General features: G+C 37.8%; 1 long non-coding RNA gene across 1 annotated transcript in view; it reads left to right on the forward strand.

Annotated features, from left to right (window-relative positions):
• Positions 1 to 26,485, forward strand: part of LOC105483760 (uncharacterized) — a 53,898-nt gene that overhangs the window by 22,019 nt on the left and 5,394 nt on the right. Inside the window, exon 4 of the long non-coding RNA XR_988566.2 lies at positions 25,348 to 25,524. This is a non-coding gene — a long non-coding RNA (uncharacterized lncRNA). The remainder of the gene's footprint in view (positions 1 to 25,347; positions 25,525 to 26,485) is intronic.

Here is a 26,485-nt window from a genome sequence, read left to right on the forward strand (position 1 = left end):
TTCTTCAAAATTACTTTAGATAAGATAGTATTAGCAGTCTTCATTATAAGAATATAAAAATACCCCAAATAATCAGAACTTATATCATAGTGAAACACAATCTACAGTCCCATCGCTAATTAGTCATTTTCTTTTTTAAAAAAGAGGTTTTTACTTATAGAATGTTGTATTTATCTCAAGAGAGTAGATTTGTGCTGAGCCACAGAAGTTCCTTGTAGAGTTATGTCAAGCAGTACTGTATTTTTAAATGACTGTGGAAAATGGATTTTCCTAGCATTTTAGGAGCTCCCTGTTCAAGTTGGGGGCTCTCTGTTCCTGTTAACTTTGATTTGATAGAGACCATACAAATGGAACAGACTTGAACATGATTGCTGTTTCTCTTGGAAAGGTTCACTGAAGTTAAAACTCACTTTTTCTTGTGTCTCTAATTGTCAGAAGTCCAGAAGACTAAATCCTTCACATTCATGTAAGTTTTCCTTTTGGACTCAAGAAAGCAAAGGGACCATTACAGATTCATCCATGATAATGTAGGGAACATCTTGTTTTCCCCGTACCTCTTTCTTTGGTTGGATTTATTAGCTTGATTGGAGCCAATATTTAGTGACTTTTGACAGATTAAAAATGTGGGTTCTGTTTGTCTGTGAGGAGGAACATAAAGCTGTCATGAAATTGACATGATACCCTGACACAATGTGCTTACATATTCATATATGCCAGGAGCTGTGTTTAAATGGAACTTTCTCATTATTGTTGAAAATTGAACAAATCCTTTCAACAATTGTATCAAGCTGGTATACTATTTGTATTTTACAAATGAGAAAACTAAGATTCAAGGACGTTAGCTAACTTGTTATAAGTGACTACTAAGTCAAGTTTGTTTTTATTTAAACAATATGTTCTCTCCTTTAAATGCCCTGCACGTGTTAAACCTAGGCATACACACCATATTTTATAGGTGGCGGTACAAATCAGAAAGAGCCCTAGATTACAAGTTAAATGTGAGGAGTTCTGGTCCTGGTTTCACTACTGATCACTTAATTCCTCTACAAGTTTGCATCCATAAAATAAAAACAATGGTATCTGTATCTGTTTCTTCTGCCTAAACTGCTGGTATGAGGAACACATGAAATAATGCTAGAGACAGAGTTGGTGCTATGGAAAAAGATCGAAAGAGTCAAAAGACAAGAATCGACATTCTATCCCAACCACTCTCTTACCAATTCTGCAACTTTGAGTAAGACGCTTTACAGTCTAAAGCTCAGTTTCCTCATCTATTAAATGGGAATATTCACCCATAGCCTGTTTATCTTACATGATACACACTATGTAAATGAAACATGTAATTGTTAGTAAAATTTTAAAAGGTATTTATACACAGAGTTTGCAAGGTGTTAGTCCTCTGGGCAGAATTTGTATTGGAGAGCAGACTATAAGTTAAAAAATATATATATATATACACACACATATATATATTTTCAATATATGTATTAGTTTTCTATTGTGGATACAACTAATTACCACAAATTAGTGGATTAAGCAATAGAAATTTATCATCTTACAGTGTCAGTAGGTCAGGAGTCCAACACAAGCCTCACTGGGCTAAAATCAAGGCAGCAGTGAGCATCAGTGGGACTGTGTTTCTCAATGATGTCTAGGGGGAAAGCTGCTTCTTTGTCTTTTCCAACTTCTAGAAAGCACCCATATTTCTTGACTCATGTCCCTTTCCTTCATCTTCAAAGCTAGCACTGTTGCATCTCTCTGACCTTTCTTCAGTTATTCAATCTCTGTCTGAACACAGCTGGGAAAGACTCTTCAACTTAAATGATTTTTATGATTAGATTGGGCCTGTGTGCATAATCTGGGATACTTTCCCCATATCAAGGTCTATAAACTTAATCACATCTGCAAGTCCCCTTTGCCATCTGAGATAGCGTATTCACAACTTCTGGGAATTGGATGTGGACATTTGGGGTGGGTGGGGGCATTATTGTGCCTACCACAACATGTAACATAATGAAAGTGCTAGTTACAGACTTACTAAAAAGGGTGATTTTTTCTTTTTTGCTAAATTACCCCTCATTTGATTCCTGATTGAAATTTGATCCAACATTGAGCCCTCATCACATTTAACCTGCCACAGAAATTGTATGAGACTATCAGCTTATTAACCCATCATCTCACTAATTTAGTCATTTACTGTCTTTCAAAAGATATTCTCTGATGCAGGAAAGAGATTCTCGGAAGTGCTGCCAGAGGCATCAACTATTGGAAAGAGGAAACAATACAGGAAAATTTGAACTGGAAACTTCTGAATAATATTAGAAAAATCTTATTTTTTCAGGGTCTCGGGCTGTAAGACCTAAAAGCAATGTTAGAGATCAGTGGATCCTAAGAACTGTATTTCTGATTGCTTTTGAAGTATATTGGCCACACTCCTTGTCAACCAGACTCCACAGTTAAAAAAAAAAAAAAAGTCTAGTTTAAAAATAGATGTACATCAAAATTATTTATTTTTTGAAATTTTTATTTTATTTTATTTTATTTTATTTTAAGTTCTGTGATACATCTGCAGGACATGCAGGTTTGTTACGTAGGTAAACGTGTGCCATGGTGGTTTGCTGCACCTATCAACCCATCACCTAGGTATTAAGCCCCGCATGCATTAGCTCTTTATCTGGATGCTCTCGGTCCTCCCACCCCACTACAGGCCCCTGTGTATGTGGTTCCCCTCCTTGTGTCCGTGTGTTCTCATTGTTCAGATTGCACTTACAGGTGAGACCATGCAGTGTTTGGTTTTCTGTTCCTCTGTTAGTTTGCTGAAGATAATGGCTTCCAGCTCCATCCATGTGCCTGAAAAGGACAAGATCTCGTTCTTTTTTATGGCTTCATCGTAGTCCACAGTGTATATATATCACATTTTCTTTACTCAGTCTATCATTGATGGGCATTGGGTTAATTCCATGTCTTTGCTATTGTGAATAGTGCTGCCATGAACATATACATGCATGTATCTTTATAATAGAATTTTATATATATATATATATATATATATATGTAAAATATATAATGGGATATAGGTAATGGGATTGCCAGGTCAAATGTTATTTCCTTTTCTAGATTGTTAAGGAATCACTACACTGTCTCCCACAATGGTTGAACTAATTTATATTCCCACCAACAATGTAAAAGCCTTCCTTTTTGTTCACATCCTCGCCAGCATCTGTTGTTTCTTGACTTTTCAATAATTGCCATTCTGACTGGTGTGCGATGTTATCTCACTGTGGTTTTGATTTGCATTTCTCTAATGATCAGTAATGTTGAGCTTTTTTCTTACGTTTGTTGGCTTTATTTCTAATTAAGATGTTAGGTTTGTCAGACTTCTTGTCTTATCATTGCTAGAACTTTGTAAGAATTGACACCAAAGTTAAAATGAACTTATCCAAATTTAATTCAGTGCTTGGTTGTGTCTTTTCCCAGTATCAATTACAGTGAGATTCTTGCTTCCCTTTATCTAGACAGTAGGTTCCTATTGATATAAACTAATGCTATATCTGATTCTCCCTACGCAGCCTGGGGGATTAGGGAGACTATAGTTGGGGTTTTGCCTAGATGGTGGAGTTTTGGGAGATCCATGACTCTACCAAGCTATGGGATCCATAGGAATGAAAGAATCATCTAAAACCAAAGGTTGTATGTGTGTGTACGCATCTTTACCTTTGCATGTGCATGTTTTTATGTGTCTTGGAAGTAGGGTGGGGTTTAAGGCCAGAGAGTAGTGTTCAAACTAGCTCCATAAAGGGAAAAGCTTGGAAGGAACATTTCATAAGCTAGAACACAAGCCAAGGAACTGCAGGCCATCCAGAGTGGTACAGCTACTGGTGACAGATCATGTTAGTCAGGAGAAGGCAGAGGATTCTTTTACATTAATACACTGTATGCAACAGAAATGATGACTTATCTCCATGTAAGGGCAATCCTGTGGTTTGGGCAGGTGGCAAGAAATTCTAGGAAATGGTGATAAAAGCTGAAGTCATGTGGGTCACAGTATCTTCCTTCTATGCAGTTAGTCGTTTAGGACCATGACTCCCCGCTAGGGCTTATGAACAGAATTCAGACTCTTGGAGAGGGTTCTGCAAAGGCTAGTCAGCGAGCCAGTTTCCAAGACAGGAGGTGTTAGGATTCAGGGCGTGTTCTTCTACCCGTGGGTAAATAACAATGCCAATCCAAAAGTCAAAACTGAAGCCTAGTAACAGTGTGGGAGCCAAAAGGATGGGAGGTGGAGAGAAGGCCACAGCTCAGTGCAAATGTGCTGATGGAATCCTGGAAACCTGGATGGATCCCACAACCAATGCCAGAACCTTTTCCAGAAAATCCCAGTGTGCTTGTTTCCTGGGTGAGGGATGGCTCACCAGAGGAGCTGGACTGAATGAGTCTGGGTGAAGGACCACAGTACTTGCAGCTCCATGAATGACGAAGGCAGGATCTATGAGCAGAGCCCATAGATCTATGTCCACAGCTGTCTTTTTATTCCATGGAACCAGAATAGTCTCACCCTCTTCAGCTTCTTGTAATGGAGTCTCTCCTTCCAGCACTTCATTGAAACTGCTTCTTTGAGGATCACAAGAGCTTCCCAATAGGTAAATCCAGAAGATTTTTCTCAACTCCCTTTTCTTTTTGCCTCAATCAACTTGATTGGCCAGGCCCTTCTTACTTGACATTTTTTCTTCCAATTCTTTTTTTTTTTTTTTTCTTTGAGATGGGGTCTCACTCTGCTGCCCAGGCTGGAGTGCAGTGGCACAATCTTGGCTCACTGCAACCCCTCCCCGCAAGCTCAAGCTATCCTTCCTCCTCTGCCTCCCAAGTAGCTGGGATCACAGATGCATGTTACCACACCCAGCTAATTTTTTTTTTTTTTTTTTTTTTTTTTTTTGTATTTCTGGCAGAGACAAGGTTTCACCATGTTGCCCAGAGTGGCCTTGAACCCCTGAGCTCAAGTGATCCACCCACCTCAGCCTCCCAAAGGGATGGAATTATAGGCGTGAGTGACTGTGCCCAGCTCCAATTCTTTCTTGTTCTCCACATCTTTGGTTAATTAGTCTCTCATCTAGGAGAGCACCTCTTTCTCATTGTAAGAACCTCTTTCTCAAATGCAAGAACATTTGGGGGTTCTTAAGACTTTGCCCTTGAAGACTTGATCTTCTCCACTTTTACCCTCTTTTCCAAGATTTCAGTTATTCTCATGGCTTCAATTATTTGTTCTGCATGGATGATGCAGAGTGTATACAATCAGGCTTGACTTTTCTCTGTTCTTCTCAGGCCCATGTAGGAACTTTGGGAGCAAAATAATGATATATATAATATATAATGAAATTAGTATGTTTGAATTTAAATTAAGAAGATCCAGTCTCTCAGAGAGACTGTGCTGTATCCCCAAATAGGCAAAAACAGTGAAATTTACAGAGAAATTAATTCAACACAAATAGGCTTCTTTAAGATAGAGTGGATGGTTTTTTTTTTTTCATTTTTCAATAAATTTGACCACAGAAACTGAATATATATCTCCTTCACACGAGGAAGTTCCCCACGAATTCAGTTCCCCTGATAAATTTCATCACCTTTATCAGGATGCAAGATTTTCTCATTAGACTTCCCCTGCTTTTGTCTTGTCTATTAAGGGGTGAGGGCCCTTCTAAATATCCAGGATTGTTACATGGCAGGAATGTCCACAAGAAACGAGTGTGAACCCTGCTCCAAGACAGTCATTCTCTTCATTCTTTGTATAATACAGCATTAGATTCTTATTTCTCACCCATCCAAGCCTTCCTGTCTGTATAGCTCTTTTAAAATTGCTCCTCCGCTGTCTCTCTCTTCTCCCCATTGGATCATCTTAGAGGTAAAAGTCCTGGAAAAATGCCTCTTAGAAGGGAAACTGCAGCTGGCACTGAGGTTGGCAGTTCACATTAATAAACTTTTGGCAGTTTCAGTGTTGACTAGGGGGTATTAGTGCAAGAGAAAATACACAGAACAAGGTTAATATTTTTAGCTGTAAACCTTCTAGATATGTTTTATGCATGCTTGGTAGACAATCAATTACTATTAGAGTTATCACCAGAAGGACAGCAAGGGCACCAAATAAGGTAATTTAGACCATCAGACCACCCCAACAACAAATGACAAGGTCTTGGAAATGTGGGGAGGTGGAGGTATATGCCTAATTTGGACAGGAATGTAGATAAATTGATAAGCCTGCCAAGGGGATGAGACTGGGTAGGAATTTGTGAGGATACAAAACAAGAAATACAGACTAGAATGGTTCTTGGGTTTTATACAAATATATAATAAAACCAGCACTGAGCACATAATGTCAAGCACTCTTCTGAATATACTCTATGTATTGTCCAATTCTCACAGCAGTTCTCTAAGTGACAAAGTATATCCATTTTACAAAGGAGATATTGAGGCACAGAGTAAGTAGCAGAGCTGGGTCTTTGAACTCAGGCACTAGATCTCATAATCTTAATTGTTACACTACGATCCCTGTAAATCAAAGACTGAGAGTCAGAAAACTTCTGGGGCTCTTTCATCATTAATAAATGATGTGACTGTCTTAGCTTGGGCTACTATCACAAAATACCCTAGACTGGATGGCTGAAACAACAGACATTGATTTCTCACAGTCCGGAGGCTGGAAAGCCCAACTCAAGATACTGGCTGATTCAATTTCTGAGGAAAGCTCTTCCTGGTTTACAGACAGCTGTCCTCTTGCTGTGTCCTCACATGGTGAGAGAGGAAGCTCTGATGTCTCTTCTTCTTATGGGGACATTAATTCCTCATGACCTCCACTAAACCTAATTACCTCCCAAAGACCCCATTTTTTGCTACCATCACACTGGAGGTGAAGGCTTCAACATATGAACTGGGGAAGTGGAGGTGGAGACATAAACACTCCGTCCATAACAGTGACTGTGTTTTCTCGTGGTATAATCTGTTTTGCATGGTTGACAGTAGGGTCTGGAGGACACTGTAGAAGAGCAGACAGAGACTCAGGCTGGACTGCCTGGTGCCATGCGTAAGCCAGCCCAGGAATGGAGCAATCTGAGCAGCCCACTGCCTGCATTTCCCTCCTTGCCCTTCATGTCATCCTGGAGACTTGAGCCCTCCTCTGGGAGGGAGAAGAACAAGGGTTAGGGTTAGCACTGCTCACTTGAAACTTCATGGAAGTAACTGATAAATTGAACACATATGACTCATGACAAAATCAAAATGCAGCATTTTTATTTCTGCCATTCTTTTATATTTTATTCAGCGGGGGAAATCTTCTCTTGCCTCCAGAGAAACACTCCGGAAGGTTCCCATGGTTTCTGCCCATTCTTATTTAATGGATTAATGGGATAACACTCAATTTAAGTTGCAAACAGTATAATTTGAGTATTTAGAATGCCAAGCTCCATATAACAGGTACTACTTCAGTGAGTCCTTATGACTCGAAAGAGAACATCTCATATTTTCTCCACAGAAGTCTATCTAACAGCAAAAGAGAGAAATAGGTGTATTCCTATGAGGAGGGTCTAGTGTGGGCTCTGGGAGTGTAGTCCTTGTGTAGATGCAGCATGTAAAAGTTTTCTTTGATAGTTTATATTTTAACTTAAAAGTTTGTATCAGTCTTTTACTTATCTCCATTATGTACCAGTATTTAAGAATGATACAGTGTTAAAAACAATTAACTGGGAAAATTGTTATACATCTCTTTTCCCTCGCTCCCAATCTCTAAGTGTAGTTCAGAGTCTAATAAAACACTTCATGCTGGCCCCGTGGTGTTGTTATTCCCTCAATCTACTGCCTGCCTCCAGCCTAAAATGTCCAGCTCAGGCACAGACGCCAAATTTTAACATCTATTTAAAGTCTGTGATAGACGCATAGCTTTCTGTTGTGTATCTTTATTTTAAATTAAAAAAAAAACCATTATGGGTACATAGTAGGTGTATGTATTTATGGGGTACATGAGATGTTTTGATACAGGCATGCAACGCTTAATAATCGCATCATGGAAATGAGGTGTTCATCCCCTCAGGCATTTATCCCTTGAGTCACCAACAATCCAATTATACCCTTGTAATTTAAAATGTACTATTAAGTTATTATTGACTATAGTCATCCTGTTATACTATCAATACTATACCTTCTGGATTTCTTTATAAGCTTAAAATGTTTCATATTCATAAAACATGAATAAAATAAAAATTAAAGCAAAATTCTCCCAAGGTACTATCCATGAATCCAAACTTATCTCCTTATGCTTCTCTTATAGTTTATTGAATAGAGTGTGAAAATTTATGATATCAAAGTTTTACTTACTGCATTCCCTGGCATGCAATTTTATCTTTCTCATTTCTACTTGTCCGAGTCTCACCCTTTTTGTGAGACTTAATTTAAATTTCATCTCCAACAGAAAACCATGCCAGATGTCCTTAATCCTCATTAATTACTTTCTCTTCTTCTTTTTTATGTTTTTGTGACTTAGAATGCCAAGTATTTTACTTTTAAGCTCATAAAATTTGAAAACAAGATAGTCTAAGTTAAATAATGTAGTATCCAAAGCTGAATGTGCTCATTTAGAGCTTTTTCTCTGTTTGAAAATACAAAAACATCTTCCCAAAACCCCTAGGTGAGAATACCTCTGTTTGGATGATCTGTGATTAGATGAACTGTTGGTAACATTCCTTTTTTCCTTAGTAAAGGTTTCAGAAATTCTGGAATAGATGCATTTTTCTGACCTTACACAGACTATTTTATTCCAAATGTCTCCTGAGAGGCATACACCACATACAGGAATCCATTTCCATCCTTAGATTCACATGCTTCAAAAATCCGTGAGAAAATGCCCACCATACTTTGTTCACCAACAGGAAGAAGATTGGATTAGCATTGAGTTGTAAGTGCCTTCTAATTGTCTTGATGAGTTCTGTTAAAGAAAAAAAAAATCAATGATACTTGTTAAAGCATGGGAAGAAAACCTTTATTAGGAGAATTGAGGTAGGTACAGGGAGCACTGCAAAGATGTCTTGCACTGGAAGAGATTGGATTCAGTTCTGAATACAGCATGGGCAAATGGGAATTTATAGCCATAGAGCAGGGTGTGGGGTAGTGGATGGACAGTTACTAGGGGAAACATCAGGGTAAGGGGGATTCTGACTAAACCGACCTAACAGGATTCTTCCTGAAGACAGGCCAGGGTGATCAAACATCACCCGAGGGATGGTGGAGGATGCGGAACTTGATCAGATATCAAGGGTGATCAGATACTGAGGATGGGGAGAGTCTTGCTAAGCTGACTTAAGCAGGCTCTTTGCTAACACTGTATTTTACAAGGAAGTGCACAGATGGGCCTAGGAGAAGGTTCAAAGGCCTGCTTCAAGTTTGGCCAAGCAAGGAACCTTTGTCAGTTCACTCATGCAGATGTGATCAGGTATCAGGAACTTGGTTTTGTCTAGCACAGGAAGCTGCTTCTCACTCTTGTGTGGTCTATTATCACTGGAATTGTGGTAGGATGTTGCCCTTAGATAAACCAAACACTGACTCTTTGTTATGAAGCTGCTTGAAGGGCTTCTCCCCTGCCATGGCACGGGAGGCTGAGCTGAAGGCACAGAGGAGTGAATGGTCCCAGCTGCTCAAGGAGTCAACAATGGTGGGTCTTACTTGGGCCAATCAATTCCCTTGCTAATACTTGGGACAGTCAATTCCTTTGCTAAACAGCTGAAATACGTACTAACTGGTCTATTCTTGCATCACAATTTGCCTATCCTGGTTATCTTTGTCTTGTTCTCCCTTTCCCTCCCTAATTAGCTGGTAAGTGCCAGAGTAGATACTTTAAAAGTGTTGGAACAAGTAAATGAATTATATGAGAAAGATAGTTAGTCAAATATTATATCAATTGTTTTCATGAAGATGGGTGGGAGATGGTTCATATTAATGTATATTACTTGCCAGGTGAGTCTTTGCAGGAAATCATTGAGTGTCTCTTCTTTGCACTTGAGATGTAGCAATGTGCAAAACAGATGGTAGTGGTGGTGATGATGATGAAACCATATCTCGTCCATTTGGATGTGGTAATAAGTACTTCTCATCAGCCATGTCTTACCTGGACACTCATTGAATCTCAGCATATTGAAGTGTTTCCAGTAGTAGAACTCAAAGCAATTAGCTCATTGAGCGCCATGATTAGATCTATTAAGGCTGTTGCTTGGCTATCAGAAATAAGTGCTATCTCTAGGGCTGGGCGTGGTGGCTCACGCCTGTAATCCCAGCACTTTGGGAGGCTGAGGTGGGCAGATCACCTGAGGTCAGGAGTTCAAGATCAGCCTGGCCAAGATGGTGAAATCCCGTCTCTACTAAAAATACAAAAATTATACTGGGCATGGTGGCACGAGCCTATAAGCCCAGCTACTTGAGAGGTTGAGGCAAGAAAATCACGTGAACCCTGGGAGACGGAGGTTACAGTGAGCGGAGATCGCGCCACTGCACTCCAGCCTGGGCGACAGAGCGAGATTCGAGACTTCATTGAAAAAAAAAAAGAAAGAAAAAGAAAGAAAGAAAGAAGAAAGAAAAAAAAAAGAAGCAAGTGCTATCTCTTAATCTCCTATGCAAGTGATTGGTAGGAATTCACCCTCTTATGAGATTGTCTGATTAGGCTTTTGCTGAGAATGGATACTATTGCATGTAGGGCACAATTTTGCATTCTGGAGCAGACCAGAGTAAAACTGTGCCAAAATTCTAAAAAGAGGAACTCCATGATAAAAAAAAAAAAAAAAAAAAGCAAAATGTAAGAACCATACCAAGAGACACAATAACAGAGTAAGAGCAAGAGGGAACGGTGTTGCATCTCCAGTAACAGAATAATCCAGTGTGAAACAGTTCCTTCTAATGCAAAGGTTGTGGTTTCAACTTTTTAAAAATCATGTTTTTCTTGTTTATAAAGTAATACATCCTATTAGAAATATTAGAAAATTACTAAAAGAGAATTAATGTAGGGGCTGATTCTGGATATAAATGGATTCTGGATATAAAAGTGAAAACAGCTTGCTTGTTTCTCTCCCTTAATGAAGGGGCTGATTCTGGATGTAAATTCCAATTAGAAATAGATAGTAAGTGGTCCCTCCTAATTTCTCCTGGAAACTTTCCCTATCAGGTAAAGATTCATACTTTATTTTTCTGTGTATAAGGTACCAGCCTTGAGAAAAAGTGCAAAATATCTTATTCTTTATTTTAAAAAGCTGTAAAGCATGTGTTTTTCTTTAATTCTTTACATATATCTTTATAGAAAGGTTGAAAAACACACAAATGAATAAAGTTAAAATTATCGTTAATCCCACTATTGCTAACATGCTAGTATTTTGATGCATTTATATACAGATCATGTATATGCATATGCATATATGCCATGTACATTCCAACATATAAGTGAAGAATTATAACTGCATGGAAAATGTTTAAAATGTAATGCAAACAGAAAAAAGCAGGATAAAAAACCTTTTACATGGCTTGATCTCTTTAAAATTGTTCAGCATCATGTACTTAATAACTTCATGATAATTTCCCATTTGGCTGTGAACTGATAACCTTTTCAGAAAGAATGGAACCACTCTTAATAAACTCAGGAAATTCTCTCTATTATGAAATGAGGGGAGCTTTTCTACTTATTGTTTCTCCTCCTCTTGATAATTCCATCTCTTTTTGTAGCACTTTCAATCATCCAGATCACGTAACAGAAAATGTATCGCCTGTAGAGGTTTTAGAATTGGATACCAATATCGATATTTTAATAGTCAATATTCAGAATATTAACATCAATATTCTGCAGGTAAAATTAGAAAATGTGGAGAGTCACAGGCTTCCTTCATATAGTTAGAACTTCCAATATTAAAACATAGCTGGGAGTGGTGGTTCATGCCTGTAATCTTAGCACTTTGGGAGTCTGAGGCAGGAGGATTTCTTGAAGTCAGGAGTTTGAGACCAGCCCAGCAATACAATGAGACTTCGCTTTTCTGAAGAAATTTTAAAAAAAAAAAACAGCTGGGTGTGGGGCCCATGCATTTAGTCCCAGCTACTCACGAGGCTGAGGCAGGAGGATCACTTGAGCTTGGGAGATCGAGGCTGCAGTGAGCTGTGATCACACCACTGCACTCCAACATGGATGACACACACAGTGAGATCCTGTCTCAAAAGAAAAAATAAGAAATTAAAAACAGCTTGCTTGTTTCTCTCCCAGTACCTGATAAAATAGGAGATACATTTCTCTTGACAATGACATCTTAGAGTCATGATCAAATACCTCCTTAGTCCTACAACACGAATAAATGGAAAAATATTCCATGCTCATGAATTGGAAGAATCAATATCTTCAAAATGTCCGTAGTGCTCAAAGCAATTACTGGGTATAAATCCAAAGGAAAATAAATTATTCTATCAAAAAGACCCCTGCATTTGCATGTTCATCACAGTGCTATCCACAATAGCAAAGACATGGAATCAACATAGGTGCCTATCAGTGGTGGATTGGATAAAGTAAATGTGGATGTACACACCATGGAATACTATGCAGCCATAAAAAAAGAAAGAAATCAGGTCATTGGCAGCAACATGGATGCAACTAGAGGCCATTATCCTAAGCAAACTAATGCAGGAACAGAAAACCAAATACCACATGTTCTCGTTGATAACTGGGAGCTAAACACTGAATGCACATGGACATAAAGATAAGAACAATACACACTGGGGACTACTAGAAGGGGGAGGGGTAGAGCATGGCATAGACTGAAAAACCACTTATTGGATACTATGCTCGTTACCAAGATGACGGGACAATTCATGTCACAAACCTCATCATCATGCGGTATACCCATGTAACAAACCTGCATATGTATCCCTTGAATTTCATATATATATATATGAAATACAAATATAAAATTTAAATATAAATATATTTATATATAAACAATATATATATAATTATTATTTAGAGTCCTAAACTCTGTGATTCCCCAAAGCCAGTGCACAGATCAAGGTAGCTATAGACCGACACTTCAGGGAGGCTTTTAAAAAGGACCGACTCCTGGACCCTGGTTCGGTATGTCTAGAGTGGGACTGGAAGTCTGTATTTTATGATGTTTCCCAAGTGATTCTGATGAATAATCCAGTTTGAGAACCACTGCCCTGGGAGCTGTAGTGTAATCCAATTACCTCCTGGCAACCAGAAGGGAAGAGGTGAAGATGGAGCTTGATTTATTGTATGAAACATGGATTCCCCAGAGAGGGTCTCCCTGGAAGACATTTAAAAAATCTATTTCAAGATAGTTATTAATATTTTCTTGATTGTCATTCTAAAGCCATAGCAAAGATTTGATGAACTTTGCAGGTCACTTCCAACCATTCAATTTTATAAGATTGTGCGTAGTTCTATAAATGTTGCAATGATCTTTAGAAAAAATTTTCCCCCTAGTAAAGAGTGCATTTACTTCCCACCCATTAAGCTAAGAAATCATGGCATATTCACACCCCTGAGCACATTTAGTTCTTGACAGAAAATGAGACATTTAGTTTACTGCGGGCACTTAAAGTCACTGGAGATTTTGTGATGACTTTCATTTCTCAAAAAAAATCTATATTAAACACAAAACTAACATTTATTTCCTTCATTTTTATATAGTTTGTTTTGTAAATATATAATCGTTTTTCCAATTTTACACAATAAATGACTTGTTTTGAACAGATGCCCCACTTTAATAGGATCTTATGTTCTCTCTTTGAGTATTTTCATTTTTTTTTTAGTACTTTAAGTTCTAGGGTACATGTGCACAACGTGCAGGTTTGTTACATATGTATACATGTGCAATGTTGGTGTGTTGCACCCATTAACTTGTCATTTACATTAGGTATATCTCCTAACGCTATCCTTCCCCCCTCCCCCCTCCCCACAATAGGACCCGGTATGTGATGCTCCCCTTCCTGTGTCCAAGTGATCTCATTGTTCAGTTCCCACCTATGAGTGAGAACATGCGGTACTTGGTTTTCTGTTCTTGCGACAGTTTGCTGAGAATGATGGTTTCCAGCTTCATCCATGTCCCTACGTAGGACACAAACTCATCCTTTTTTATGGCTGCATAGTATTCCATGGTGTATATGTGCCACATTTTCTTAATCCAGTCTGTCACTGATGGACATTTGGGTTGATTCCAAGTCTTTGCTATTGTGAATAGTACCGCAATAAAGATACGTGTGCATGTGTCTTTATAGCAGCATGACTTATAATCCCTTGGGTATATCCCCAGTAATGGGATGGCTGGGTCAAATGGTATTTCTAGTTCTAGATCCTTGAGGAATCACCACACTGTTTTCCACAATGGTTGAAGTAGTTTACAGTCCCACCAACAGTGTAAAAGTGTTCCTATTTCTCCACATCCTCTCCAGCACCTGTTGTTTCCTGACTTTTTAATGATCACCATTCTAACTGGTGTGAGATGGTATCTCATTGTGGTTTTGATTTGCATTTCTCTGATGGCAAGTGATGATGAGCATTTTTTCATGTGTCTGTTGGCTGTATGAATGTCTTCTTTTGAGAAATGTCTGTTCATATCCTTTGCCCACTTTTCGATGGGGTTGTTTGTTTTTTTTTCTTGTAAATTTGATTGAGTTCTTTATAGGTTGTGGATATTAGCTCTTTGTCAGATGAGTAGATTGCAAAAATTTTCTCCCATTCTGTAGGTTGCCTGTTCACTCTGATGGTAGTTTCTTTTGCTGTGCAGAAGCTCTTTAGTTTAATTAGATCCCATTTGTCAATTTTGGCTTTTGTTGCCATTGCTTTTGGTGTTTCAGTCATGAAGTCCTTGCCCATGCCTGTGTCCTGCATGGTATTAACTAGGTTTTCTTCTAGGGTTTTTATGGTTTTAGGTCTACATTTAAGTCTCTAATCCATCTTGAATTAATTTTCGTATAAGGAATAAGGAAAGGATCCAGCCGGGTGCGGTGGCTCAAGCCTGTAATCCCAGCACTTTGGGAGGCCGAGGCGGGCGGATCATGAGGTCCAGAGATCGAGACCATCCTGGCTAACACAGTGAAACCCTGTCTCTACTGAAAATACAAAAAATTAGCCAGGCGTGGTGGTGGGTGCCTGTAGTCCCAGCTACTCAGGAGGCTCAGGCAGGAGAATAGTGTGAACCCAGGAGGTGGAGCTTGCAGTGAGCCGAGATCACGCCACTGCACTCCAGCCTGGGCAACAGAGCAAGACTCCATCTCGAAAAAAAAAAAAAAGAAAAAAGAAAAAGAAAGGATCCAGTTTCAGCTTTCTACTTATGGCTAGCCAATTTTCCCAGCACCATTTATTAAATAGGGAATCCTTTCCCCATTTCTTGTTTTTATCAGGTTTGTCAAAGATCAGATGGCTGTAGATGTGTGGTATTATTTCTGAGGGCTTTATTCTGTTCCATTGGTCTATATATCTGTTTTGGTACCAGTACCATGCTGTTTTGGTTACTGTAGCCTTGTAGTATAGTTTGAAGTCAGATAGCGTGATGCCTCCAGCTTTGTTCTTTTGGCTTAGGATTGTCTTGGCAATGCAGGGTCTTTTTTGGTTCCATATGAACTTTAAAGCAGTTTTTTTCAATTCTGTGAAGAAGGTCATTGGTAGCTTAATGGGGATGGCATTGAATCTATAAATTACCTTGGGCAGTATGGCCATTTTCACAATATTGATTCTTCCTATGCATGAGCATTGTATGTTCCTCCATTTGTTTCTGTCCTCTTTTACTTCACTGAGCAGTGGTTTGTAGTTGTCCTTGAAGAGGTCCTTTACATCCCTTGTAAGTTGGATTCCTAGGTATTTTATTCTCTTTGAAGCAATTGTGAATGGGAGGTCACTCATGATTTGGCTCTCTGTTTGTCTGTTACTGGTGTATAAGAATGCTTATGATTTTTGCACATTAATTTTGTATCCTGAGACTTTGGTGAAGTTGCTTATCAGCTTAAGGAGATTTTGGGCTGAGAAAATGGGGTTTTCTAAATATACAATCATGTCATCTGCAAACAGGGACAATTTGATTTCTTCTTTTCCTAACTGAATACCCTTTATTTCTTTCTCTTGCCTGATTGCCCTACCAGAACTTCCAACACTATGTTGAATAGGAGTGGTGAGGGAGGGCATCCCTGTCTTGTGCCAGTTTTCAAAGGGAATGCTTCCAGTTTCTGCCCATTCAGTATGATATTGGCTGTGGGTTTGTCATAAATAGCTCTTGTTATTTTGAGATACGTTCCATCAATACCGAACTTATTGAGAGTTTTTAGCGTGAAGGGTTGTTGAATTTTGTCGAAGGCCTTTTCTGCATCTATTGAGATAATCATGTGGTTTTTTGTCTCTGGTTCTGTTTATATGCTGGATTACGTTTATTGATTTGCGTATGTTGAATCAGCCTTGCATCCCAGGGATGGAGCCCACTTGATCAATCACCTTAACCAAAGATGTAATGTATTCTACAATATATAAAGTGCTGTGTCCCAAATTTTCAGTCATTGTAACACTCTAGCTAGAGAAATTACTACTGTAGTGGAAAATTGAGTTTCAGCTCTACACCACTTCTGCCTGCTGTGGGGATCTTGTCCAAAACAAGTGGCCCTGGTGAGTCTGTCAATTAGTATATCTACTGCTTTGTTCCCAGGGGTGAGCATGTGATCTCAGGTGGACCAATTATAACAGCCTATCATTCTTGGAGCAGTAATAGGCTTAGAAATGAGCATTAAAAATATCAACCTGATGTTGGGTGAGAGAATTATCCTTTTTTAAAAAATAAAAATCCTCCTGAATTGGCTGAGCTGGAAGAATGTGACTCTAGGTCAATTAGAAGTAGTTTTTCCTACCAAATGATGAGAGTTTGCTTGAATAAGAATGTGAGTATTTGGAGAGAGGCAGAAAGTTGAGATGGGAAAAGAGATTTATGACGTTCTAGATCTAATTGCATTGACTACTGAACTTCCAGCAATGTGAAGTTCCTGAATTTGTTTTTTAAGTGATCGTGAATTGAATTGACAAACAACTTGAATTGAATTACACACAAAAAAAAATCTTGGCTAATGCAATTATTTCCTTCATTTTCCGGATGAGTAAATTGAAGCCCAGAAAGGCTAAGTAACTTGAACTATTTCGTAAGTAAGTCAGACTCAAACTCATGTCCTAACACTCTAAAACCTTTATTCTTTATATCATGCTTTCATTCCTCAGCATCTACTAAAGAAGTCTGGTATTCAGGAAAAACATGACCTAAGAAATAGATCATATATGGCTGAGAATGATCTTACACAAAATACAAAGTTAGCTGAATTGCTTTTGATCCAAATTTATGGGGGTCTTTGCAAAATTACAAGGGTCTAAGGTGTCAAACATTAAAAAATAATAGGCTAAGTACTTAAAATGAGAATTTAAATTTTATGTTATACAAAAACAAGCACATTTTGTTCCATAGTCCTTCAGAATTTTAAGTAAGTTTTATTAAATTATGGGCAGCAGACACAAACCAATAATGCACAAATCTACCCATGCTCTTGTCTGTAGGCTAGCAGAGATATCCTGTTGCAAGTTAACATTTTACAAATGGCAGGCCCTCATAACCTACCCTTAAATTGGCGGGCTAGTTTGAATGACTAAAACGTGTGTATGTGGAATTTTTCAATCAGACAAAGTGATGTAAAGAGAAAATTAAGTTCCCTTTACCATCTGCAGTTTACCTTTACCATAGTGACAAATTAAAACTTGTTTCTTCAGGGCCCCATTATACTTGGAAGTGTTCTTTGATTTTCCTTTTTTTTCCTAATCTACCTCTGTTCTTCTTTGACAGAATACTTTCCTATGAGAAAGAATCTGAAGAGCATAATGTTTAACTCTTGTACATTTAAGGAAGTATTAAAGGAAATAAATACAGGAGAAAAGTGAACTGCTAAACATGCCTGAATACATCCTGTCATTAATGTCTGGATTTTGTTTTTTTACTTTTAATACATATGTTAAAATCTTTAATGTAATAATTAATGTATAAAAATCACAATAACATTTATATAAGTTATATAAGGCATATCTGTGACTCCATCACTGATCTTTATTCAGTCAGCCCTTTTAGGAATGTAATTGTCCCCAAGCCCAGCCTGTGCCTCCGCTCTAAGTGGTAACTAACTCCTCTCTTGAATTTTATGCTTGCAATTCTCTTAAAATTTTAGAAGTTTAGTTCTTTTTAATTAATGTTTCTCTAACAATAACATTGTATACTTTTGCTTGATTTTGAACATTCTATTTGTATCATGCTGTATGTCATCTTCTGTGACTTATTTCATTCCACATTATGTTTCCAAAATGTATTTCTATGCTTGTGAGTAGCTTTAGTTCATTCATTTTTAGGTTGTGTAATATTCCACTGTATAATTATTCTGTACTGTAATTCATTTAGTCACTCTCCTGTTGTTGGAAATTGGAAAGTTTTTTCTTTTTTTTTTTCAATTTTTGCTGATACAAAGGATACTGTGATACATGTTCTATTCATTTCTCTTGGTATACATGTCCAACAATTGTTCTAGTTTCTAGGGTACCTAAGAGTGGAATTGCTTGGTCTTTGCATGTAAACTATTTAACTAAATATGAAGGTGTCAAACTGTTTTCCAAAGTGATTAAAGTGATTTATGTTCCCATCAGACGTTTATGAATATCCATTGATTCAAATCTTTACCAATGTTTGGCAATGTCAGACTTCTGTATTTTTGTACATTTAGTCTTTCACAGGTGTACTCTCTTCCTGATGTCTATTCTGTTCTGGTCAATAAAGTTGACTCTGTGTCTATACCACACAGTATTAATTATGCTGCCTTTGACTTTTTTTTTTTTTGACAGAGTCTTGCTCTGTGGCCCAGGCTAGAGTGCAGTGGTGTGATCTCGACTCACTGCAACCTCCGCCCCCTGGGTTCAAGTGATTCTCATGCCTCAGCCTCCTGAGTAGATGGGACTACAGGCCCACGTCACCATTCCAGGCTAATTTTTTTTTTGCATTTTAGTAGAGATGCGGTTACAACATGTTGTCTATGCTGGTCTTGAACTCCTGAGCTCAGGCAATCCACCCACTCAGCCTCCCAAAGTGCTAGGATTACAGGCATGAGCCACCGCTCTTGGCTGACTTTTTATGTAAGTTATCTTAACAACAAATTATCAGTGTTCTCAAAATACACTATTGGGTTTTTGCTTTTCAAAAGAGGCCAATGCCACCTCAATCATAGCTTTCAAACCTCCTAGCTCAAGGTTCAATATCCTTTTCCTGGAGTCAGACAGTTGGCCCTGCCAGATTGCTGTGTACTATCTCAGAGTATGATAGGACAATATTGGAGGTCCCAGATGTCTGTTCCTTCTGTCTCCAAGAGGCATCGTGGTCAACACCGTGTTGGCAGGTCAAAACATGTGCTGCTTGGCCATTTGCCCTTTTATGCATGATCCTGTAAATATCTGTAAGCCACCAGTTACTGATCTACTCTCCCAATTATGAGCACCCAGGTTACCTCCAGTTGCTGGACACTACAAACCACCCCATCAGTTACTGATCTACTCTCCCAATTATGAGCACCCAGGTTACCTCCAGTTGCTGGACACTACAAACCACTCCATCAGTTACTGATCTACTCTCCCAATTATGAGCACCCAGGTTACCTCCAGTTGCTGGACACTACAAACCACCCCGTCATCTTTGTGCATATATGCTTACAAACCTGTGTGAGGATTTATTTGAGATCTATGCCCAGGAATGAAATGGCTGGGTCATAGGTTATGTAGATACTTTTATCTGCTTAAATAAGAACAGCAGCACCAATGTACACTTTCACATTACTCAATATCTTTACCTATGTTTCACTGCATGTACAGGTATAATGTCTGGGAAATTACAGTTTTGGCCTTACTCACACAACCCTCCTGAAAATAATTTCTCAACTCTAGTCCCCATACACCGTGAAAAGGGCCTTTCCTCATGACAATGTGGACTTGTGCTTCTTTGTACCACCAGGTCCCTGTCTATCTTTCTGCCTCCTCCCTATGCATGAAGCACCTCGTCCTCAAATTTGGGGAGATCTTGTCCAATTTAAAAATTCTACTACTCAATCATACTAAAATAGAAAGGTATGGTTGATTTTGATGAGTATGAATATCTGGGGTGGGAAGAAGAGACGAACTTTTTTTTTTTTTTAGATGGTAAAAACAACTAAATAGAACACTAAGAAATGTGAGCAAGAACTAGACTGGTGCCAAAATTGTTCTTCGCTCTGATCCCTCCATTTAACAGAACTGTAAAGCCCTTCCCAGTCTCTCTTCAGTTGGCAGGTTCTACGGGATTCCATTGGCTGTAGCACCTCATCATCTGCTGTAGGCTCCATGACTCATCTCCAGTCTGCCATCTTGTGGTCCTTCCTGTTGCTGCATTCATACTGGTTTACCCAGAGATTAACAGTGGATTTAGACGCCACATAGCTTGCATCACTGCTCACGTCCCCGTGTAACTCACAATAAAGAGACTTTGGCATCAACTGTGAGCTTAGGGGTAGAAGAAGGTTATATGTTAGGAGGTGGGAGCGGAATCAATTCTTCAAAGCTTAAGGATGTAAGTCATAAAGACGTTTCCTCTAGCCACTGTTGATTCATTGTTAGTGATTCATTATTGCGTTTTCTGCAACACTAAGAAACCATTGTTTCTACTAACTTTATAAAAAACATACAAGTAAAGAACGAGTGAAAATGCAGATTTTTTTTTATGAACTATATATACCTTCCTGGAAAATTTGAAGACAGAGACTGTGTTTTACTATGTTCATTTTTGCCCCTACAGTTTCTAGCATAGTCTTGGCACCTTGTAAATATTCAATAAATGTTTGTTGAATGAGTGAATGAATTGATTCTCCTACCAGTCTGAGCTATCAGTTATGTCTCTGTGGCTAGATGGACACCGTGTCTTCCATCCCTGCCAAGAGTTCAACTGAATTCAAGTTTATAAATGGAAATGTGTGTGTATGAAGGAATTAAAACAATTCAGAAAATACAAAGTTTTTAAAACTACCTTTCCTAGACATAATTATTGTTAATCATGAGGTATTTATCTTTCTAGACCTTTTCAATATTTCTATGTATTTACATATATAAATATACAAATGTATACACACATGTAGATTTATTAAAACGTAAAAGGGTGTTCTTTGGGAAATAGTTCTTGAATTCCTTATTTTTCTTACAATTAATATGTGTAGGAGATGATTCCATGTCCATATGTAGAAGTCTATAGCATTCTATTTAGCAGGTGCATAGCATTTCATAGAATAAATGTTTCATAATGTTAAAATCATTTTCCCTTTAGTGGAAATCTTTGTTCTTACAAACAGTGTTTTCCTGTACAATTCTTGGCCATGAAACTTGGTGCACAAATGTGTCTTTCTATAGGTCAGAGTCCAAGAAGTGGGGTTGTTGGTCAAAGTATATATTGTGTTTAAAATTTTTCACGAATACTCCTAAATTTATTATGAATTGATACAAAGGCTTTGTCTCATGTGTTAAGATTAATAAGAAATACTGAAATCAGTGTTTTTGTTTTAATTTTTAGGGATGTGTTTGATATGATCCTAAATAATGTGGCTGACTGAACTTCCTGCTTCCTAATCATTTGTATATCTTCTAGATACTTCTATATATGCTGGCTTAAAAAACTGGCACAGAGAAGCATCACTGGGCTTGGTTTTTCTTTTTCTCTTTTCTCCTATGGGGAATTCTAAGCAGCAGGTAGGGCCCTGGAGCACTGTGTTTGAGCTCTGAGGGTGGTCCTTCTATGGATTCAACTGGTTCACAAAAGAAAATTTTTGCAGTATCAATATTTGATATATGTTTGACTTCATATTATTACATGACATTTCTTTTTGTCATGAAAAAATGATACTTATTTATTATAGAAAATATTTAAAATGCATTAAAGTATTAAAAATATAGAAATAAACTATAGTCTCATAAACCAGAGATAACTAACCTTAACATTTTGGTTTATATCCTACTAGATGTATACTGTTTTTAAACAAAATTGGGATGACACTGTATTACCATTTTATAACCTGTTTTTTTCTCTCTACCTAAAAATATATTACAAACTTTCTACTATATTAATATGGCATCATTTCAATGATTGGTTTAGAGAAAGCATAGCCATGTGACATTTTGAGCTGACTCAGAATTTACAACTAGATCTCTGATGCTTCAAACTCATTTAAACACACATGATCTAAGGCAGAGAAATCCTACTTGTATGTTTGTATGTTCTCTGTCACTAATTAGAATAGCTATATCTTTCTGAGTAGTTATTACATACTAAATGTTTTGCAAAGCACGTGACATTATTTCTAATTATCAAAACTACCTTCAGAAGTAGGTATTATTGTTAAAATTTTGCAGAAGAGGAAACTGAGATTCAAAGAGATTCAGCAAATTGCTCAATGACGCACAGTGAGCAATGATAGGGTTTAAATTAGAATCCAGGTCTATCTGCTTGTAAAACTGTTGCTTTTTAAAATTCTAACTACTGTTTTGATCCACGTAATATTTTCAAGTGTGACTTCTGTTCTAAAAGTCGCTGTCTAATATTAACGTCATAATTGAGTTGAAAGTAATTTCTGAAAGGAATTAAGACGCGTTATTTATTTTTTTTTAGCTACTTAAAAAAGTTAAAGCACAAGTGTTTATTTTCTTTTCATTGACGAAAACAACCCTTCGCTTGGGAATGGGCAGAGAGCTTCCTTAACAATTGAAACTAGAGCGCCATCTGTTGACTGTAGAGTTCTAGGCATTTAATACAAGAAAATTACAAATTTGATCATCACTATTTCTTTTCTCAAGAAAGAAAATGCCCTCAGTTGCTGGGCGCGGTGGTTCACTCCTGTAATCTCAGCACCCTGGGAGGCTGAGGCGGATGGGTCACTTGTGGTCAGGAGTTCGATACCAGGCTGGCCAACATGGCGGTGTATTCCATCTCTACTAAAAATACAAAAATTATCCACGCGCTGTGCCGCACACCTGGAATCTCAGCTTCTAGGGAGCCTGAGGAAGGAGAATCGCCTGAACCCAGGAGGCGAGGTTGCAGTGAGCCGAGATCGCTCCTGCATTCCAGTCTGGGCGACAGAGCAAGACTCCATCTCGAAAAGAAAAAAAGAAGAGAGCCCTCAGCAGCAATCTTGGATGAAATGTCATTAGTCCTGACTTTAAAGATCAATTTATAATTGATTTAAATTTCATTTAGATGAAATTTATAAAACATAAAATCAACCATTTTAAGGTGGACAATTCAGTGTAACATCACCTACTTCTATTTGGTTCCAAAACATTTCCATCACCCCGAAGTAAAGTCCATTACCCGTCAAGCATTTTTTCTTGTTACTCCCTCCTCCACAGCCCTGACCACTGTCAATCTGCGTTCCGTTTCTATAAATTTATCTATTCTGGATACAGTATTTCACATACATGGAATCATACAATACGTGATGTTTTGTGTTTCGCTTCTTTCATTCAACATGTTTTGTAGATACAGCTACATCATAGCGTGTTATCAGTACTTCATTTCTTTTTATGGTTGAATATTATTCTATTTTGTAGATACATACACAATAGAATAGATATCCACAGTCGGTTTATCTATTCATCTGTTGATGAAGATTAAGGCTGTTTCTACCTTTTGGCAATTGTGAATTGTGCCGCTGTGAGCATGAGTTACATGTACCTATTTGAGTGCCTGTTTTAATTCTTTGAGTAAATATCTAGGAATGGAATTGCATTAGCCTTGATTTTAAAATGAAAATGTGGATGAGAAATACATGACTATATAGACTCAAAGATATTTGATGCAAAGTAAAATAATTATTTCAACAGCAGGAAAAAAAAATTAGTAATGAATCTAAGGATGAACATTTTCTTACGCTTATCCACCACAGTGAGAAAGAAATATTGAAAGGTCTGCCTGGTTTGAAAAACTCACTTAACCTCAGCAGCCCTCAAATAAGTTATCTTTATAATGAGGACAATGCAACTTACCTCATAGATTTGTCCTGACGATTAAAATAGAAAACACAATGCTTTGCACAGTGCCAACACATGTCAATTTCCTTGTCCTTTCTTTCTGCCATGACTTTTGATTCCATTTACCTGGAATTTCAGAACGGTGTGCACTTTCCACAGCAAAAGCAGTCTCTGAGTAATGAGAGGGGAGTTGAATGGAGTGTTGATCCATGGAGTTGCTTAGCATGATAGCAATGTTGTTTATCTTCCCCTCTGTGGCTGTTTGTGTCAATGTACATGAAATTTAGTTTTTCTCTTCTAGAGAGAACTTACTATATTTCTGTTTTAAGAGAAGTTTATCACTCTGAAAATGATCTCAGAAGGGCTTATGAGATGTTTGACAGAAACTGTATTTTAAAACATTTTGTCTTTTGTCTAGCAAACATGCTGATTCTTGTTTTTCAAAATGTAATGCTCATGCAAAGGAAATGCAAAAGTATATCCAAGGTGTTATTAACTTTCACGTATTCCTCTGAAGCTTGCTGAATTGCAAAATCTGTGTGCCCAAGAGAAACCACAGCTTTACAACCTTGCAAATATAGTCTGAATCTTAGTTTTGAGGAAATTTTAATTGTAAACGATTGAGGGAAATGCTTATCTGTGACTGGCTTGGCTTGGTTAGCACATTTATTTCCAAAATAAAATTAATTTCAGGGTTTCAAAAAATCTCTGTCTCTCTGCCTGTCTCTTTCTCTCTGTTTGTCTCTTTGTGTGTGTTTATGTTTTCAAGATGAAGGCCTTTATAGGAGGCAAAAGAGAAAAGCTAAGCCAATCTTAGAGAGAAATAAAGAAATATCTATAGTAGGATGTACAGCATACAAAATCAATGCAATTTGATGCACTTTTCTCCAGAAGGGCAGGACAAGAGACAAGTAACTGCCCCCAGGGACTCACTCAGCCTTGACATATGCTTGAACACATAGATTTCACGTTGAACACTAGCTGTTGTACATTTAGTTAATGCTAGATGCTACATTCTTTATCTTCTTCTGCCAGGACACCATCTTGTCTAGTGAATAATATTATTCCCAATTTATAGACGAGAAGACTTGGACTTAGAGAGATAACTAACATGTTCCAAGTTTGCAATTCTACGGTGGAAGAGCTGGGATTTTTATCTAGGTCATTGTAACTTCACACTTAACTTCTATGTTTTCTCTCTCTCTCTCTCTCTCTCCCTCTCTCTCTCTCTCTCTCTGTCCTAGGGTGAAGAAGAGTGCTCACCAGATTCCCTTCTGGTCTGGAAAAAGAAATTCCTTCTTTTGTGGATGTCATCTCTACCATCTCTCGGTAAAAAATTTTTCAAGTGACTCCTAAGATGGAGAGAGCATTGGAAGTCAACTGGCCCATTTCCCTCATGCAACTCAAAGCTTCTTTGTAAGGTAGGTCGCCATTTACTTTTATAAGGCCAACTTTGGGGAGTTTACTACTTTATAAAGCAATCTATCCAATATTTACAGCCACAATTGTGAAGAAATACTTGATACAACCCTTTGAATGACCAGTTTTGCCTAGTAAAACCTTAAAATTATTTTTTAGTTATCTCATTTATTAAATTGTTCCTTTGTTGGTTCAATCAAAAATATTAATTAAGCCAGGCTTGGTCTTTTTTAGCTTTGAAATTACAGTCCTAGATGGTTGTGAATACATATTTTATTCTACAAACCCTGTTGCTTCTAGTTCATATGGAATTTGTAGGTAACTAAAACTCTGTCTTTTTTCCCCAAGAACTGTTGCTTGGTCAGATCTGTTCTATTTAACCTGCAGTTAAACTTTTCCCTTAAACTGAAGCATTGAGTTGTTCAGTTTCGACTCTGCCAACTTTTTGAATGCTGATTAATACCTAAGAAGGTACTGTAGTTTTCTGGTGTCGGCAAGATTGTTATACGTGCTGTCTGTCTCTTCATTTATGTGTTCATGAAACATACTAGATAGAAGAGGGTAAAGTTCAGAATGCTGAGGTTCTGTAGTACAGATCTCTCCAATGTTTTTACACCTAATATATTACTTAACATTTTGTGGAGTGGATTTACTCAAAGAAATGAATCCAACAGCCTATGTGCCTTAATTTTGCTTAAAACTATTCATGAGAAGTGGTTAAAAACCTTGCTAAGTTCCTATGAAAGAAGCTTGACCTCCTGGTGTAATTGTCTCAAGTCTGCCTTGTTTGGCCGAGGACCCAGCCTTTAGGCATAATCCCAGAAGATAGGGTCAAGTTCAGAGGCTTATAGGAACAATATCAAGAGAGATACAAACAACTCTCATAAAAGTAGAAATGAAGTCCATCTTGTATTACTTTATTTTTGTTTAATCTTTACTGGCTGTAATTATCTACCATCTCAT

The sequence above is a fragment of the Macaca nemestrina genome, chromosome 10 (genome assembly GCF_043159975.1).
Source record: "Macaca nemestrina isolate mMacNem1 chromosome 10, mMacNem.hap1, whole genome shotgun sequence".
NCBI classification, from domain to species: domain Eukaryota; kingdom Metazoa; phylum Chordata; class Mammalia; order Primates; family Cercopithecidae; genus Macaca; species Macaca nemestrina.